Source organism: Silurus aristotelis, assembly GCF_946808225.1.
Source record: "Silurus aristotelis genome assembly, chromosome: 19".
Classification (NCBI taxonomy): Eukaryota; Metazoa; Chordata; class Actinopteri; order Siluriformes; family Siluridae; genus Silurus; species Silurus aristotelis.
The window spans coordinates 13,108,723-13,127,648 of record NC_139592.1 but is presented as its reverse complement, the minus strand read 5'-3'; the positions used below and the strand labels follow the sequence as shown (position 1 = coordinate 13,127,648).

Sequence of the window (18,926 nt, the reverse complement as noted above, 5' to 3'; positions counted from 1 at the left end):
GTCATCTACAAGAAAAAAAAAATAAAAAATCATTTAGTGTTATTCATTTACAAAACTAATAGAAAAAAATATTCAAATTAAAGTAATATTTTGTGTTTACACATTCAAAATCTCAGGCATTTTGTAGGTTTAGAGTCAGGTGTATGGATAACCAATTATACCAAGCAGATGCTAATTATTAGCAAATTCATATGAAACACAGTCATTAGGTGAAACAGAAACAGTTGTGTAGGAGACTGAAAACAGGGTGAGGAATAGACAGTTTCATGTCACAGGTCTTACAGTATTTCATTGCAAGGATGAGCACAGCAGCAAGACACAAGGTAGTTTTACTGCATCAGCAATGTCTCACCCAGGCAAATATTTCAAAGCAGACTGGGGTTTTAAGAAGTGCTGTTTAAGATATTTTGGATAAATACAAAGTGAAGCATGGTGGAGGTTTGGGGCTACATTTCTGCAAATTGATTTTTAATCAGGATTAATGGTGTCCTCAATGCTGAGAAATACAGGTAACTGTCATGCAATACTATCAAGAAGGTGTCTAATTGACCACAAATGTATTCTGCAGTAGGTCAATGACCCCAGATATAAAGCCAATGTAATTCAGAACTGTCTTCAGTACAGGAAGTCCTGAGAGTAATAGTTTTGCCCCCCACTGAGCCCTGATCCCCACATCATCGAGTCTGCCTGGGATTACATGAAGAGAAAGAAGGATTTAACGCAGTTTTGCAGGCAAATTGTGATCACACCAAATATATATATATATATATATATATATATATATATATATATATATATATATATATATATATATATATATATATACAGTACAGACCAGAGGTTTGGACACACCTTCTCATTCAAAGAGTTTGAATAAAGTGAACTGAAAATAAGTCATATTGTAGGTTCTTCAAAGTAGGCATCGAGAGAATGCCAAGAGTGTGCAAAGCAGTAATCAAAGCAAAAGGTGGCTACTTTGAAGAACCTACAATATGACATATTTTTAGTTGTTTCACACTTTTTTGTTATGTATATAATTTCACATGTGTTAATTCATAGTTTTGATGCCTTCAGTGTGACTCTACAATTTTTATAGTCATGAAAATAAAGCAAACTCTTTGAATGAGAAGGTGTGTCCAAACTTTTGGTCTGTACTGTATATATATTGTTCATTTACTATACGTTTTCTTCATTGTTAAATATAAACTTTTAACACATGATTTTGAAAGCATTTTTACTTTACAGCATTTTTTCACAAATGCCTATAACCTTTTGCACAGTCTGTACAGAACTGGGGTGCAGAAAAATGACAGCAGGTGCTCTGGACTGATGACTTAAACATTTATCTGTAGCAGGAGGCAAGTTGTTTGCCAAAGACCTGAAACAGGAAAGAAGATGAAACCAGATATCCTCATACCTGGAGTCAAACATAGAGGTCAAAGCTTAGTGGTTTGAGGCTCTTTTGGAGAAGGGAAGCTGGAGATGTATTCCAGAAAGGAATTCTGGACCAACATGGCAGACATTCCATACTTCAGTGTCATGCGATTTTGCCTGGACTGGTCTTAATGTATTGGAAATAGACAAAAAGACAATGACCCAAAGCATACATCCAAGCTTTGTAGGCTTTATTTAGAGAGCAAATAGTCGACCAGAGTTATCTATCATGACCTAAATCCTACTGAACTGCTCTTGGATGATCTAAAAAAAAATAAAATAAACTTAAGAAACTTCTGTCTGGATGCCAGTACTGTGTAAAGCTTTTAATCTTACTAAGGAATGAAAATCACTAAAAATAAACTTTAATATCTGTATTTTAATATATATGTTTTTGTCAAAGTAAATCTTAATACAGTTAAACTACCTACAGCTAAATTACCTTGTATTACTGGATTTAGAATTTTTAGCTAACAGTTCACAGAGAGCAAATCACCAGGACACCGTCAAAGGAACACCAGGATGGCAAAAAGGAGCTCATTTAGTACTACAGTAAAACCCTATTGTACGAGCAAATAATAGTATAAGTAAACGAAGATAAGAGCGACCTTGCTCGCAAAATTTTACCCTATTTTGCGAGCAAATTTCGAAGGCAGGAGCAAACCCACGCTGGCGGTTACCATTGAAACCGAGAAGGAAATAGTCGAAAAGTACGAGCTTGGTGTACGTCTCACACTCGCAATCAACCACTACCACATGGGTGAGTGTTCAATTATGTTTGCCGTACGGTAATTTGCGGTGTATTTGCTTGTTAAAATAGGCTACAAATACTTTTTAAGTGCAGAAATAAGCAATCAAGTGAAGTTTCGGGAACGGATTAAATCACGTTTACATTCATTCTTATGGGGAAAACTAGTTCGAACATACGAGCAAATGGACCTACGAGCAATATTCATGAACGAATTATGCTCGTCCATCAGGGTTTTACTGTACCAGGAATCCAGTTACAGATACATTCTACTCTGCAGGAATGGAACTCCCCACATCCACATCATTGTAACCTTTCTTAGACCTTTACCTTAGTCAACAAAGCACATCAACTCTGTTTGCTATAGAGACTCAGGAAGATCCATATTTTCCTAAGATCCATCTTTCCATAGATTCTGGAAAAGGTTTATTGCTGCACATCATCTGTATCCAGCTTCCTGCCACTGAGCACCTGCAGAACAAATGAGCACTACAGGACTCTCTGTTTCATGTGTCTAACAGGTTTGCTCACCACAGTAGAGCACATGCACAAGACTTGAGAGAGCTCTGGTTATAAGCAGCGGATTTACATTCAAAGGTGCTGATAGTCCTCAGCCACTGCCACATACATCAGGAGTCTTTCAGCTGAAAATGAGACTCCACATGTTCCCTCTAAAGGAGTTTAGCAGCTCTGCATGTAAATGTAACACACTGGTTTGTACTCGCTCATGATCCCCAACATGAGCCCTGCATTGTACACATTCGTGCACACATTCACCTCAGATGGATGTTTTGATCCACAAATTTTTCTCAGTTTTCTGGTTTGAGAAAGACCTTATAGTGACAGTTGTTTCCTCGATTAGCATGCCAAAAGAAGTAACTGCTATTTCCACGAACTGAACATTTTTAGAACCTTTTAAAAGCAGCTTCCAATTGGGCAGGCCAATTGTGAACAGCAGTTGTTCATTCTCGATTCAGTAGGGATTCAGTAGGGGTTAATCAAAATTTAATAAAAACCTACCCATAATGGTGTCTTAATCTAATTCTAACATTAAGATTACATATAAAAAAATATATATAAATAATAACATTCCACAGTCTGCAGCTGTCTTAGATAATTATCTCATCTCAATTAAAATGTGTCTTACAGATAATATATGCACTTCCCATTCTACAGTCTCAAATGTATATTCACATCAGCTAGTACACATATCAGTCATCACCCAGAATGACTAAATGACCATTTGACCCCAATAATCAACTGAATGCTTAAAGTCAATATTCTGCTATACTCTTAAATAATGTAGATCCACTTAAAGAAAAATAATTTAAAAGAAAAATACAGTAGCACACACAAACCATAAAACAGACCACCAAATGTGAATGTAGGTGGCATTTTAAAACAGGATGGATTTTAATAATAAAATAATAATGTATTGTAAAATAATACTGCTGCATAGCTACAAATAAAACCACTGTAGAAACACACTCACCATCAATATCAGTGGTGCAAAGTAATTCATTAAATCTAATTTGTTACTGTACTTATGTAGCTTTATAACGTATCTGTACTTTACTGAATTTTCATTTGGTGAAATGTTTAACTCTACTAGATTTCACAGTCAAATACGCTACCTTTTACTTAACTACACTTTGCGAAATCAGTTGTTCCTTTTTGTTTAAGAGTGGAAAAAAAATAAACTGGTCAGCGTATTTTGAGAGTAATAAATCATGCAAGAAACTCCTGAATCTAACTTGCCACAACCCCTGTTGCCTTAAATGCCTGATTATTTTGATGTTAAAAAGAAGGTTTTGGGTTCATGAAAATGTTAATAGATATCAATGAATGTGACTAATTAATATCATTTTGTTAATAGATTGGTGTGCTAAGAGTAACTTTAGAGTCTTTTCACATAAAATTGTATGTAAAAAAGTTTATGTTGATTTAGTCATGTGACAAAAATTATAATAGGACATTATAGCCATAATAAATAATACTACTTTGGATACTCAAGTACATTTGAAGGCAAATACTTTTTTACTCACACTCAAATGAAAGTTTAAAGGAAGCACTTTTACTGGAGTAATATTTTACTGAGTGCATCTCTACTTTTGCTCAAGTACTTGGTTTGTGTACTTCACCCACTGCTGTTTAAATGTAGAAACATTTACAATTGCAAAACTGAAAATTTTAAAGACAAAAAATAGGATTATTACTTCAAGCCAGACAACATGATAACTAACAATGGAGATAACAAAATAATTATATCGACTCAGTCATGAGAATGTTTTACTCTCCCTTGAGACCAAACTAATTTAACAAATTTTCTCATCAAAATTAGTTAACTGTGTACCTACATATTGTTAATTTCCTCTTGGAATCTGCTATAAATGGACATTCGGTGCAACCCAGATGAGGATGGGTTCCCTCTTGAGTCTGGTTCCTCTCAAGGTTTTTTTCTTATGCCATCTCGGGGAGTTTTTCCTTCACAGTCGCCACCGGCTCGCTTATCAAGGACAAACTTACTTATAAAGAACATATTGACTACATTATCTGTGTAAAGCTGCTTTGAGACAATGTTCAGTGTTAAATACAAATACAAATAAAAATGAATTAAATTAAATTGAATTGAAGTGATCTATCAATTTCTTCAAACAGATACTACCAGAAATCAATTCTCTTCTAAAATAATCAAGGAGCAGGTTGTCTTTTGCACTATGTGCTTACCTCCTTAAAAACAGCAAAAGTTCAAACCTCTAGCTTCATGATTAAAAAAATCCTGACCTTGCCCCCTGTCTGTTGTCCAACTATAGGCCAATATGAAACCTCCTTTTTATCTCTAAAATCTCTAAGGTTGTACCACAGCAATTATACTTACATAGCTATTGTACATAGGAATAAGATTTATGAAATCTATCAGTTATGATTTGAGCCTTATAGCACATGGGTTAAAGACTGCATTGGTTAAAGTAATAAATTAGTGCATATTTTGACACCAGTGCAAATATTTATGTTGTTTTTCTCAGTACAATTGAAAATATTGTTGCTTTAATGACAAGACTGGATCTACTACAAACAGTTTTGCATTCAACATAAACAAAATAGACTTAACAAAACTACAACAAATTCAAAAATAACTGGATGCTTATATTTATAAATTGATAAGACTATATGTTTATACATTCCTGGTTACACAATTGCACCTTTTATATTATTTACAAGTACAGAAAGGAAATATTTTACATCATTATTCACATCCATTGTCACCCAGTGGGGTTATTTTGAGTAATCTCAAGGTTTAATTCTCATATCATCCCATGAGGATTTTTCATGCTGCCATCACCTCTGGCTCATTACATGATACAAAATGTATATCCAGAATTAAGACATATTTTTAAAGCTATGTAAAGCTGCTTTGTGACATTTCTTACTGTTAAAAATATCATATAAATACAACTGAAAACAAGTGAATTGAAGTGGTGTCTACAGAGTGTCAGGTATTACCCTGCTGAAATCTGACCAAAAAAAGGCTCAAAACACACAAATTAATACTTCATGCATGGAAAATGAGATTGCACTTTACTCATGTTACTCCATATCTCTTTGCACATTTGATTGCACTGTAAATATCAATCTGCTTTTATATTTATGTACTGTACATCACTGAATTTGTGCACATCTTTGTATACATACACAATTCATCTTGCCATTTTCTTTTTTCATACATACAGTATCACAGTATGTTTACAGAATTTTTAATTGTGGGATCTGTTTATACTATCAACCACAAACTGCATTTGAATATACACTGGCAATCAAAATTAGAGAACAATTCATAAACAATTGAACAATTCTGAAATAATGTCATCTTCACTGCTCAACAGTTGAAGGAGTTTTTGTCCTGTCTATACCATGCTACCAGAACACCTTTTCCACAAAATAACTTTAACAAAAAAAACATTATATTGCAGAAAATACTCTGATCAAAATTAGAGAACAACAATGACTGTAGCATGGAAAAAGATTGCAACAAAATTTTCTGAAGGTTACAACAGTCAGCAATTAGTGGGAAGTGTACACGCCTCTGCTCTGAATGACTTCAGCACATCTGCGGCCACAGGACAGCACTAGTCTCTCACACTGCTCTGGTGTGATTTTTGGTCCACTCTTCTTCCAGTCTCCTCCACAGTTCGGTGACTGTAGTGGGTTTCTTGGCCATAACTTTATCACCAAGGATTTTCCAGATGTTCTCTATTGGGTTGAGATCAGGACTCTGGGCAGGCCATGTCATTATTTCAATGTTTTCAGTTTCAAGGAACTGCTTTACCCGTTTTGCTGTGTGACATGGAGCGTTGTCCTGCATGAACACTGCCGGCTGATTGGGTGATGAATGAAGGAAAGGAACCAAATGTTGTTGAAGAAGGTTCTGATAAATATTTGCATTCACTGTCATGTAGCTGTATAAGAGGCCCAACTCCTGCTGCAGAAAACATGCCCCAAACCATGACACTTCCTCCTCCACTTTTCACTGACTTCTTTACACACTTTGGGTTCAGTCTTTCTCCAGTTTGTCGCAGAACATAATGTTTCCCATCGGACCCAAATAAATTAAACTTGCTTTCATCACTGAAGTGAACATTGGACCAGTTCTCCTCTGTCCACACAACATGCTTAGTCTAGCCTTTTGATTCTTTCTGCTAATGAGAGGTTTGGTCACTGCAGAGTGGGCTTTCAGTTCAAATGCTCTTAAACGTCGAGACACTGTATGATGAGACAGATCTTTACCCTGTTCAGCGCTGAACTAATGAGCAATTCCAGCTGCAGTGTCGAAACGATTGCCCATTGAGATTCCCCGCAGTATCCTATCCTCTCTTGTATTTGTCTTCCGTGGACGACCAGCCATCTTTTCGGACTTAAATGAGTTTGTGATGTTGTAAAGATTTAATATTCTTGAAATCACAGATTTGGAACGATCAACTTGTCTAGCTATGGCTGATAGGGTCATCCCTTTGGCCTTCATCTGGACAACCTGCTGCCGGAGGCTTTTAGTCACTTTAGAACGGCCCACCATCTTGCAGAGTCAGTGAAACTGGAAGTTAGGCTGCCAGTTAAATAGGGGTACAGATAATCAAGGAAATTAGCACCAGGTACCAGATTAACACCAATAACTGGGAGGTATCTGAAAGTGTTCTCTAATTTTGATCAGTGTGTTTTCTGCAAAATAAGTTTTTTTTTTAAATGCCTTAGTTATTTTGTGGAAAAGGTGTTCTGGTAGCATGGTATAGACAGGACAAAAACTCCTTCAACTGTTGAGCAGTGAAGATGACATTATTTCAGAATTGTTCAATTGTTTATAAATTGTTCTCTAATTTTGATCTCCAGTGTACAAGTAACTCTACACTGTACAATGACATATAAAAAAAACCCTGTTGAATAAATAAATAAATAAATAAATGTTCATTAAATTATTTCAGTCTGTGTTCAAACGTAGGTCAGTGGAAGACATAGGTATAGTACAGTGAAATCCAAAGAAATTCATTCAAATTGTGGGCAGATGAATTCTTAGTCACTTTATCCATTATACCATGGCCACATTTTCTTTGCAGGAGGGCATAATTTTATGAATTACACAAATTAAAAGTGTGAGACACAAACACACACATTACAATTTCCTGACTGCCATTTATAATCTTAGTAGCTATATAATGTGTAAAATTAGGTTGTGGGAAAATAACAATTAGGAATATTGGGTCTAGGACTAGCAGTTGGCGATACTGAACTAAACCCCTATTAGGATTTTTTATGCTTGAGTTTTTGGGTTTAAAGGTAAGTGCTTGTAAACATGGTGGTCTACATGCTACTAAAAAATAGTCCATCTCAAATACCCTTACTATAGAAAAATCCAGCAGCATTGAATAGATTGAGCAGATTCTGCACAGCACATACAAATAATATGCATAATCACAATCATCTCTGAATATGTTTAACTTTCTCAGCACATATACTTGAATAACATTTGTTTAGTTAAATCACAAAATCTGACACCTTTTTTCTCTTCTGTGAAAGCATTTAAAGTTAATGTTCAATTTGTTTCTAGTAAACATATATCAGACGACAGGACTGAAAATGCAACCAGACTGAAAGTCTCATTTCATTATTATGATAAGTGTAACAGTATATATGGTATATTCTAAATATGGTGCACTTAGGTTTCTTAGGATATTTTCAGAGGAAACATTGATGGCCTGGAGACACAAGTAACCAGGAAGACAACAGTATGAGAACATACAGTATATGTAAATCAATAAATATAAATATTAAAGCAAATGAGAGAATGTCTGTCATACATCCTGTTCTGATTATTTTGAGGTTAGACTTATTGATGAAGCACAGCTGACAAGCATAATGAAGGAGATACATGCAGAATCCTATTAATCAATAAAAAGCACTTCAAATGGACCACATTAGTAATGCCTTATAAACCTAGATGGAGTGGAGGAGGGGAAGGTTCGGCAAAAGACAACCGAAACAAACACAAATAAGATATTCAGAGAAGCACAGAAGTCTCACACAAGGAGACAGAAATATTTTGCTAGAGGCATGCTTTGCAACAGTAAGAAAGTAAAATGAAAAATGTTCTGTGACAGAAACTACACTTGCTGAATTTTGACTAAATATAGCTAAGTAAAATAAATAAATAAATAAATAAATAAATTTGTTGATTGTAAGATTGTTCTGCCTGGTCATGTTTGCAGCTTAATATAAGACGCATATACACTAAAAAAACGCACAAACTACAGTCTAAATAGTTGATTATGCTTCCGGCTTCTAATTTCTTACAAAATGACATCCCTAGTCCTGTGCCAATACTGTGCCCAATTCTTCTGCAATGTTTCTAATTAATTTTCTCTCTTTAGTTAGGATTAAAATGTATTTTTCATTCCATTGTCAGCTCACTGATTCACTGATGCAAGTTTTTTTTTTAAACAACAAATTTATTCTAAGGTGGATTTCACACTGTTTTTTTTCCTTTGCTGCTATTTGAATTGGAGTAGATTTTCCCAACCTCTCTCTGACTCACATGACTGTATAAAACCATGGTGCATTTTGCTTTCACATTCACAGGAACAGTACAATTCCAGGGCAACCAGACCCAGGCCACCTCCTACAGGTTCTTTTAGGTTCTGCATGACAGCTTTTACATTAATCTAAGAATGCCTACATACAGTATGAGTGTGATGGCCATGTGTCAACAAGCCTCTATTGGCCATAAATCAATAGAAACCACTACTATAGAAGAGATTGATGAGGTGGAAAACTAGGCTAAAAAACCTTGAATATGTTGACATACAATGATTCATTGGTCCTGTGATTCAAAAGGTCCTGTAATTTCATTCAATTACAATTTGAATTTTGCTTTGATTTATTTAACTGTTCTTTTCATGTAGTATGGCTTTGTACTACTCTGCTAACAATTCAAGAGTGAATATGTTGCACACCATTGCCATTGTGTTTGGAGTGTCTGCAGTTGCTGGTTTTAGATGGGGTGCGATAATGTAAGCCAATTCCATTCTAGTTTCATTCTCCTTATTGTTCTGCTATCCTTGATGCCCTATCGTACAAGCAAAGTGCCTCCCGCTAATGCAAAGCTCTGTATTTAAATTACACTCACAGTTTAAGAGCACACTGGGGAAATCGACAAGAAGGAGAATGAGAGAGTGGAGATGTCAGCGATACATGTATTAAAAGAGAATAAAACAGAGAGAAGGAACGAGACAGAAAATTTATTTGCCTTCTGTTCATTCAGAGGCGGTGAGGTGGAACTGTAGGAGGAAGAAATTACATTTTACGAAAAAAATAAAACAATGTCACCATTCAGTGCTATTCTTAAAGTCACAAAAAAAGACAACTTATGCACATCAAATAGCTATTTAATTAAAATATACATAAGTTCTTTGTTTGAAGTAGTATAAAGTACTTGTGTCTTCTTTCAGTAAAAAATTACTATTGGTCATCAACTATTTTAAAGAAAATGCTATTTTCCTGAGTATTTAAGCGACTATATTCTGGAAGCTGCAGATCAAATATAGTCTTAATGAGGAAACTGGCTTATATTTGTCCTTCCCTTATGAAATATGATCACAATTAAGTAGCCAAAATGAAGACTAAGGATAATACTATGGAAAGAATATGGTGTAAAATTCTATGCAAGAGGTCTGGCATACATTTCGCACTGTTGGATCAATAGTGAGAAGGTGGAAGCTGCTTCACACCAGACACTACCTACCATCCCCTCCAAACTATGAGCATAAACAAGACAAACAAGTGCAAAAAGCCAATGTGGGATTAGTGGTTACTATAATCTAGTACTATGATGTAGAGTATGGTGGCTGAGAGCAAAGTGAAGGTTCAAGAAACAAGTGCTTGCTGCACAATTAAGGATTTTATGTAATAGGGGGCTAGAAAAAAACTGTTGCCCACAAATGCCATATGAATTTTTCCAAGCACTATGAGTGGTCGAAACATAATGCAGATCATAACTAAAGCAACCCACAAGCCCTTTTTTCAAATATAGCAGTTATAGCAACTTCTTTTAAGGGATGCGTTTCATATGGAGAACCAGCAGTTCTTGTAAAAAATTGAATCGAGTGTCAAAAAGTGTAATCCAGATAAATCCAATGACATTTAAGGGGCTTGAATTTTTTTGCAAGGCAATGCATATATTTAGGGAAGGTATGCACAGTAAGAAGAACGTATGGTGAATGTTTCACAATTTTTCCCACAGCATGGCATCCTGCAGGTCCTCTAGTTTTTCCAAAACATGCTAGTATTTATATTGGTGACTATAAATCACCTTTAGGTGTGAATGAGTATGTGAATGTATGTGCAAGCTGCTGCCATGACCCTGACCAGGATACAGTAGTTACTGGAGATGAATGAAGAAAATAAAATCTGTTCATCTCTTTTGAAATCATTTTTTGTGAACATATTGCAGAGCTCAGAGAAAGGTCAAACAGAGACGAATTTTAACACGCTTTAAATGAACACCAACATGTGATTGCTGTGGACTGTGTCCGTGACCAATAGCACACAAACTATTTATCAAGTGTAATAGCAAATAACTCACAAATTATAATTGAATAACCACACACACACACACACACACACACACACACACACACACACACACACACGCACACTCTTTGAAGTGTACCTGATCTGAGTGTGTTCTGTGCACCTGCTTTCAAGTGGGTTTTTAGTAAACAATAAGTTCATGCTATAAATATGCTATGCTAATGGACTGGCTGCAATGCACTGCTGTTAACAGAAACACTGGGAGGTAATGCTTGGACAATTTTTTCCTTTCATTTAAAAAATATTATTTATTAACTTTTTAAATAAATATCAAATGTAGGAAAGTGACTGTGAGGTTAGGTGATCGTTCTGACATTTGAATTATAATTACAAGCAAAGTAACTGTATATTTCCACTCTTGAATTATTTTCTTAGTGCATAATGTGATGTGAGAAAAACATCAGAAACAATTTGGTGTGATGACTATAGACTACTTACACAATACCTAGCGAGCTGTTGAAAAACACCACTGCTGCGTGTGGCATAGCAAGGTTTGCGTGGCTTCTATTATTTCTAAAAATACACCTGAACGAATAGGCATGTGTATGATGGTCTAGCAAACTATACACATGAATTACACACAAACAGACATAGAAACAACAAGAAAAAAAAAACACCACCACTAGACACACACACACACACACACAAACAAACACACACAGCAATATATGAAATTTTTGTAAATTAGTGTACAAACATGAGCAGCATGCAAGTAACACAAAATGCCCAACAAAGCAAATTGAACAAATATATATATTTTTTGCTTAATCTAAAATGACGTTTTAACATTAGTTTTAACTTTAGATGATTTTATTATAAATCAAAGAAGGATTTTGGAGATTTTGAAGAATTATTAATGAAATAGTTTTCAAAAACAAATTAGTAAAAATAAATGTGGAGTGCATTATGATTTTTTTTTTGTTTGATCCCTATCTTCAGCTCTGGAAGTAATTAGCATGCGGTTAAGCATAGTTAATGACTTTGTTTGCCTCTTTGTGTAAGCTGCTTGTATAAGATACAGACGTATACTGCAAAAGGTAGCTTACATGTGTGCATGAATTGTCCATGGAACTATAAATGCACAAAGCATATATTATGCATGCAAACAATATTGGCATCAAATTCCATTAATGTTTTCTTCCCATATCTACATCAATCATGAATTTACTCTTAATGTTTACAACATTGGTTTAATGAGAATTTCTTAACTGTAAAAAAATCTGGTGTCACATCTGAGGGGAAAATTATATGGTTGAATGTATAACCATCACCTACATTTGTTTCACAAACTGTTGCACACAATTGTCTAGAATGTCTATGTACATTGTGGCCTTATGATTTCTCTTTACTGGGACCAAGGAGTGTTGCCCAATCCTGTAGCAGCATGACAAAGACTTTGTGCAAGGCTGGTGATGAAGAACTCGATTGGCTTGTACAAAGCTCTGGCTTTGTATTAAGTAAGACAGAGATAATGTTAAAATCTCATTACACTTATAAAACAATGTGTGTGTGTGTGTGTGTGTGTGTGTGTGTGTGTGTGTGTGTGTGTGTGTGTGTGTGTGTGTGTGTGTGTGTGTGTGTGTGTCTGTGTGTATGTGTGTGTGTGTGTGTGTGTGTGTGTGTGTGTGTGTGTGTGTGTGTGTGTGTGTGTGTGTGTGTGTCTGTGTCTGTGTCTGTGAGTGTAGGGTAGGGTTATAGAGAGAACAGAGACCTGAAAATCATTATTTTATCATAATTTTATTGCAACAGAGAACTCTTTCCTGCCTTTGTTGTTAAAGCATATTGCTGTGAAAGGAATAAAGCCCAAAATATAGAAAAAATAATATGTATAACATATACATGTTATACATATATAACATTTAAAACCGCACTTACAGACAAATATATATTTAAAGTTGAACAATATGTAAATGCACACGACAATGTTACAATTGTGTGTCTATTAGCAGAACCTGACATATGGCACATACAATTTCCCTCTCAAATTCAGATCCGATGCCCACTTATTTTATGTGCCAGATAGTCGACCTCTTTTCCTGTTTCCCCTCCCTCTTTTTCTTTTATCTCTTGCTCTTTCTGAAAGTCATCTGCTCTCTGAGCTGTAAGCACCAGTGTGGCCTATGAACCTAAATGAGAGCATACAAATGATTTGTGGCACTGACACCTCTGTATGGATACAGGAAGAAAAGAGAAGGAGCAGGAGAGTGGATAATGTCACATTCACCTTGTATTCCTTTACCAACCCATAATAATCATTTTCCCCATTTTCACAGCGATTTCATTTTCCACCATGGCAATGGAGAGAATCAGGAAAAGTGATAAAGAGAAAAACATAGAGAGAGAGAGAGAGAGAGAGAGAGAGAGAGAGAGAGAGAGAGAGAGAGAGAGAGAGAGAGAGCGAGAGAGAGAGAGAGAGAGAGTGTGCAAGAGAGAAGGGAGAGGGGGGTGTTAAATTTGCACGCTGACCTTTTTCTGATCCAATCTCACTGATGAATCCTAATGAAGGCTTTAATAAAATCACAGTTTGCAATCTGTCCCTGCATCAAAGCATGGAATCGTGTTCAATCAAGACAATATCTCTCTCCCTGTTATTGGACAAACCATCAATATTCCCCCAGAAACAGAGAACAAATGTGATGAATAAAGCATTGTACATATATACGTGTGTGTGTGTGTGTGTGTGTGTGTGTGTGTGTGTGTGTGTGTGTGTGTGTGTGTGTGTGTGTCTGGGTGTGGGTGAGAGAGAGAAAGACAGAGACAGAGAGAAATAAATGGGGGTGGGGGTAAAGAGGACCAAATAGAAAATGCCTGGCCCATTTGTTCCAGATGCGGCCTAATATTGACAGTCGTCACATGCATTTAGATCTTAATGAAAGGCTGTCAAGACAAACATACACAGGCACAAGCAGCAGAGGTTACATTTTAGACCTGCTATAAGCATCAGCGTGAATGACCAAACGCATATACCAAATTCATACATAGAACAACTTCACACACAAACATACATACACACACACACACACACACACACACACACACACACACACACACACACACACACACACACACACACACACACACACACACACAAAGGTTAGATGTAAACTTAGAATTGAACTTAAACAAAAGTAAGCTATACATTATAAACAGAGTTGCAAAAGTACACACACCCTTCACTTAAGTAGAAGTACTGATACTCGTTTTAAAAGACTCTGTTAAAAGTTGAAGTACTGACTATACTTTTTTTTAACTCAAGTTTCAGTAAAGACGTTTGGGCTCTGACATGTACTTATGTAAAAAAAGTAGCCATTACTACTACCTGTTTTAGTGTAATGCTGGTAACTGGATGCCACGTCATATTAATATTAGGGCTGTCAATCATTTAATATGTTTAATCGCAATTCAACGCATTTCTTTTTTACTGTAATGAACACAGACGGACAAATATGGATGCTTTATGCAAATGTATGTTTATTATTAGTTAAACCATACTAAACATACAGCATGAAGACAAAATAGTTTTGTAAATGTTTAAAAAGTAATTATGGTACTTTAAATTACCGTACCTAAATCATCAGGACAACAACTAAACTTTTAGTATTTCCACATGGACGGTTACTGAAGTGATACCGGAAAAACTGTACCTTTTATAACTATCAAACGGATTACATAATCATAGAATATTTGCATTAGATGCAAGGGTTTTTTTTTTTTAAAGAAGACATTTTGAGTATTCACTGAGATTCAGGTTGTTTTATTTATGTGTCTGTGAAGAGAGATGGCAGAGAACACATCCTGTTTGTTTTCTTTCTTTCTTTATTTTTTTGTTGAGTGTATACAATTAAAAGTAGACCCTTTACAGATTCAAATAATGTATTTGTTTTAGTTGTACAATACAAAAATACTGAGTAATTTAAGTTTGTTTTGGCTTATGAGAAAAAATGCCAAAAAACTGGCTGGTGCGTTTGTCGACCCCAGAGGGTTAATTGTGTGCATTATGGTGGACTTTGGTACGGATCTGCAACTTGGCACATCAGTAAAACAAATGTTTAGTGATTAAAAATATTTTTTATTTTTTATTTTTTCAATTTAATCTGAGTAAAAGAAGGACGTCATGAATAAACGTATGTTGCAATGGCGGTTTTAATTGAACTCTCTTATATGTATTTATTTATTTAATTTTTTATAAAAATGGTAGAACAGAAATGTGTGCTGCATTAATCGCACTGCAACAGTGTTTCTGTTCTTAGTCATGTTTACATTGCTGACTTCCTCTGTCTCATCCACATTAGCCCCATACATTGTTGCTTTCTTCCTTGTTCATTGTTTGCTTTGTAAACTAGCATATGTCTGTGGTGTGTGACAGCCAGAAAATGATACACCAGTGGTAAATTGAAAAAGCAATGACTGGAAATGTCACGACGGCGTATTGATGGGCTGAAAAACGGTGTGCAATAAGAAGAAATATTATTGACATTTTACCAAATAGATTAAAACAAAAGTAACTACCTTGTTTTGTAAAGTAAAAAGTCCAAATATTGTGTAAAGATGTAATTAGTGAAAGTAAAAAGTGAAGTAAAGTACTGATACCAGAAAAATGTACTTAAGTACAGAACATTTATATACTTCCCACCTGTGACTATAAATGAATACAGTATAAAAGTAGGGTTAACATCTCTGATACAATATTCTACAGTGCTGACATCTTGTGGGCAAAAAACATTACTGCATTGAAAAGACAGGAAAAAACAGTACTTTTTATTTTTAAAACTATCCTTGTGTGACTCTTTCACTGACCTAAATATTTATTCAGATAATGATATATGCAACACCTGCATTGACCCCTGAAATTGGTAACACAAAAGCATTTTCTTTGTGAGGGACAGCCAAAAGTCTCCACAACGTGAAATTGTATGACCTTTTTGGTAAATTTTCCCATTTTTAAACTCTCTCACACACACACACACACAGACACACACACACACACACACACACACACACACACACACACACACACACACACACACACACACACACACACACACACAGAATTGTTTTAGAAAAACAATTCGTTGTTCTCGTTGTAAAATAACAAACAAGAGTATGCAAATACATGTGCAATATTTATCTGTAGAATATGGTAAATATAAAAATCTTTCTCTGTATGTTCATGCATGTAAGCAGCATTTGTGTTTCATGTGTTTAGGTGAAGGGAGGGTGTGTGGCAACAAGGAGAATGAGTTTATCATGAAATGAAACGACAGCTGCACCACAAATCAAAGCCCATTTACTACTGACAGAGTTATTACTGCTTGTGCATCTCATAAAGCCAGAGACATCCCCCACCCCCACCTGAGCAGACATACACACAAAATCTGTCCATTGCTACACATAAATGCATTTATAAACCTTTGCTAAATGACTTTTGGAGTAATGTTAAAAAGCATTTGTTTGCCTAATAGTATGTGTATGCCGCAGGTCATCTCATGGAAATACTTTGTACAATGACTTAGTGTCTACACTGATTTGGTGTGTATTTGTAAATAACAACAAATAATACTGCAGATTGATAAAGAGTGATAACATACATGTAACACATGGTACCACATTTCAGCAAAAATGCAGTGGAAATCTCCACAACGGAAATTTTTCTTAACAAACCAACTCGTCCCATTCAATCTCAAATACAAATTTACACTTGGCTGGAACTGTTACCAAAAATGTATGCATTGGATAATAAATAATGTATCCTAATTTCTTAATAGGGCTTAGAGTGTAACTTTAACTCTTACCCTCACCCTCACCCTAGTCTCGACAGAACAATAAAATCAGCCCAAAAACAGCTGAACATTTTTATGCAGTGATGAGAAATGCCTTAATAGTTCAAAACATGCTTCATGTGAGGGGCAGCTCTCAGTAATCACTTCATCTCAGATTGAGTTAAGTGATTGTAAGGTTGATGAACGAATCAATAATACCAGATTGCATTTGGATTTTAAGATTGTGGAAATCATTTTTCATGCCAGGTTTTGAATTGTCAGACCTTTGAGTGTCACAATAATTCATTTAAAAAATAAGCTTTCATCAAGGCACATTGTTTCATACAGAATGTTAATATTTGCTCAAGGTGTCATATTGTTCATCGATTATTTATTATTTTTATTTACAAACATCTAAAGTTTCCAACATTGATGTAACTATAGTTCCAACTATTGATGTTACGATTCATTTGTAACTTCTTAGACATACAATACAGTGGCTTATGCTGTTACAGAGTAGCATGTTATGACCAGCATAAAATTGCACAGCATTCCAAACTGATTTTTTATAAATTAAGGAGCAAAAACTTACTTTGCGTGGTAACGTTTGGGAGTAGTTTTTAAAATGTGGACATCCAGCATCTAAGAACTGCAATATAAAATAGCACTGCTGTTGCATACAAAGCAAATAAAGATACACAGCTGATATGGTTTGGTTAATGCTGAACCTAGGTACAATGCTCTCTATTCATAAGACTAAAAGATGGGGGCTCAAAGACATGCTTCCTTCATAAATTTTTACCCTTCTAATGAAAAGTCGTCTACACTTCATTATCAGCATTCTAAGCTTATATACACTTATGCATACAATAGTTCATTATCATATTAATGCATGTGAATGTGCCTCTCTTAGTCCAAGCTTATATTTTCTAAAGCTAGGAATTTGTGTAAAAGTTTCATTTGCACCAGCTACAATCATCAAAGTGAATGAGAGAAATGTTTAAGACCTATTAAACACACACATACACATAACATGACACCATCAGAACCTCGGAGCATTAGAAGGACATACAGCACGTTATCGTCTTAAGCAAATAAAGGGTTACAGCAATGAACACAGACATATAGATAATTACATATATACATATACACACAATAAAGAGTCTTACATACATATAATATGTGTTATTTTCAATAGATAAATGTAAAAAAACACAGCACAAAGATCAAAAGTTGAAGCTTAAATAGTTCAGTGCCTGAAGCATAACTCACACATGCTCAGACACACAGACTTATTTCAGCATTGTGCGATGCATCTTGTGACTCTCTTTTAACAGATCATGTCCCTTCATCAAAAACTGCATGATAAAAAAAACTCAAGTCGATAAAGGCCAATCAAAGACCTGAAGCAGTTTTGTAATATGCAGAAAAACTGTAAAATCCTCTCCCCAAAGAATTAACAGAATGATTAGCTGCACCTATTTTTAATGCTCTTATAACAGAAATATCATGATAAAAGCAAAGAGAACATATTCCTACCTTTACTTCTACATCTGCTTTCTTTTTGTTCAAAAAAACTTTGTGTGTAGCTCTGTGCTTAGATTGCAGTGATTTTCCTATGCAAACTTGGGTGGGCATGTACCTGAAATTCAAATAAGCACAATGCTGAGTTTATTTATATAATCTAAATCTCATTTGCCTTTATTTGAATATCATGTGTACGGGAAACCGTGGTTTGTGAGTAACTAACTACAGAGTGTGCCTACATCTCTGACCCCTGTCTCTAAAGCAAAATAACATTCAACTGCAGGCTTAAAAACGTTTACACAGAGCTAATAAATGAATAAATA

General features: G+C 35.2%; 1 protein-coding gene across 1 annotated transcript in view; it reads right to left on the bottom strand.

Moving 5' to 3' along the window:
- Positions 1-18,683, bottom strand: part of myt1b (myelin transcription factor 1b) — a 71,809-nt gene extending 53,126 nt beyond the window's left edge. Inside the window, exon 1 of the mRNA XM_083570086.1 lies at positions 18,616-18,683. The gene's annotated coding sequence lies outside the window, so the exon portion shown is untranslated. The remainder of the gene's footprint in view (positions 1-18,615) is intronic.
- Between the last annotated feature and the right edge of the window lie 243 nt (positions 18,684-18,926).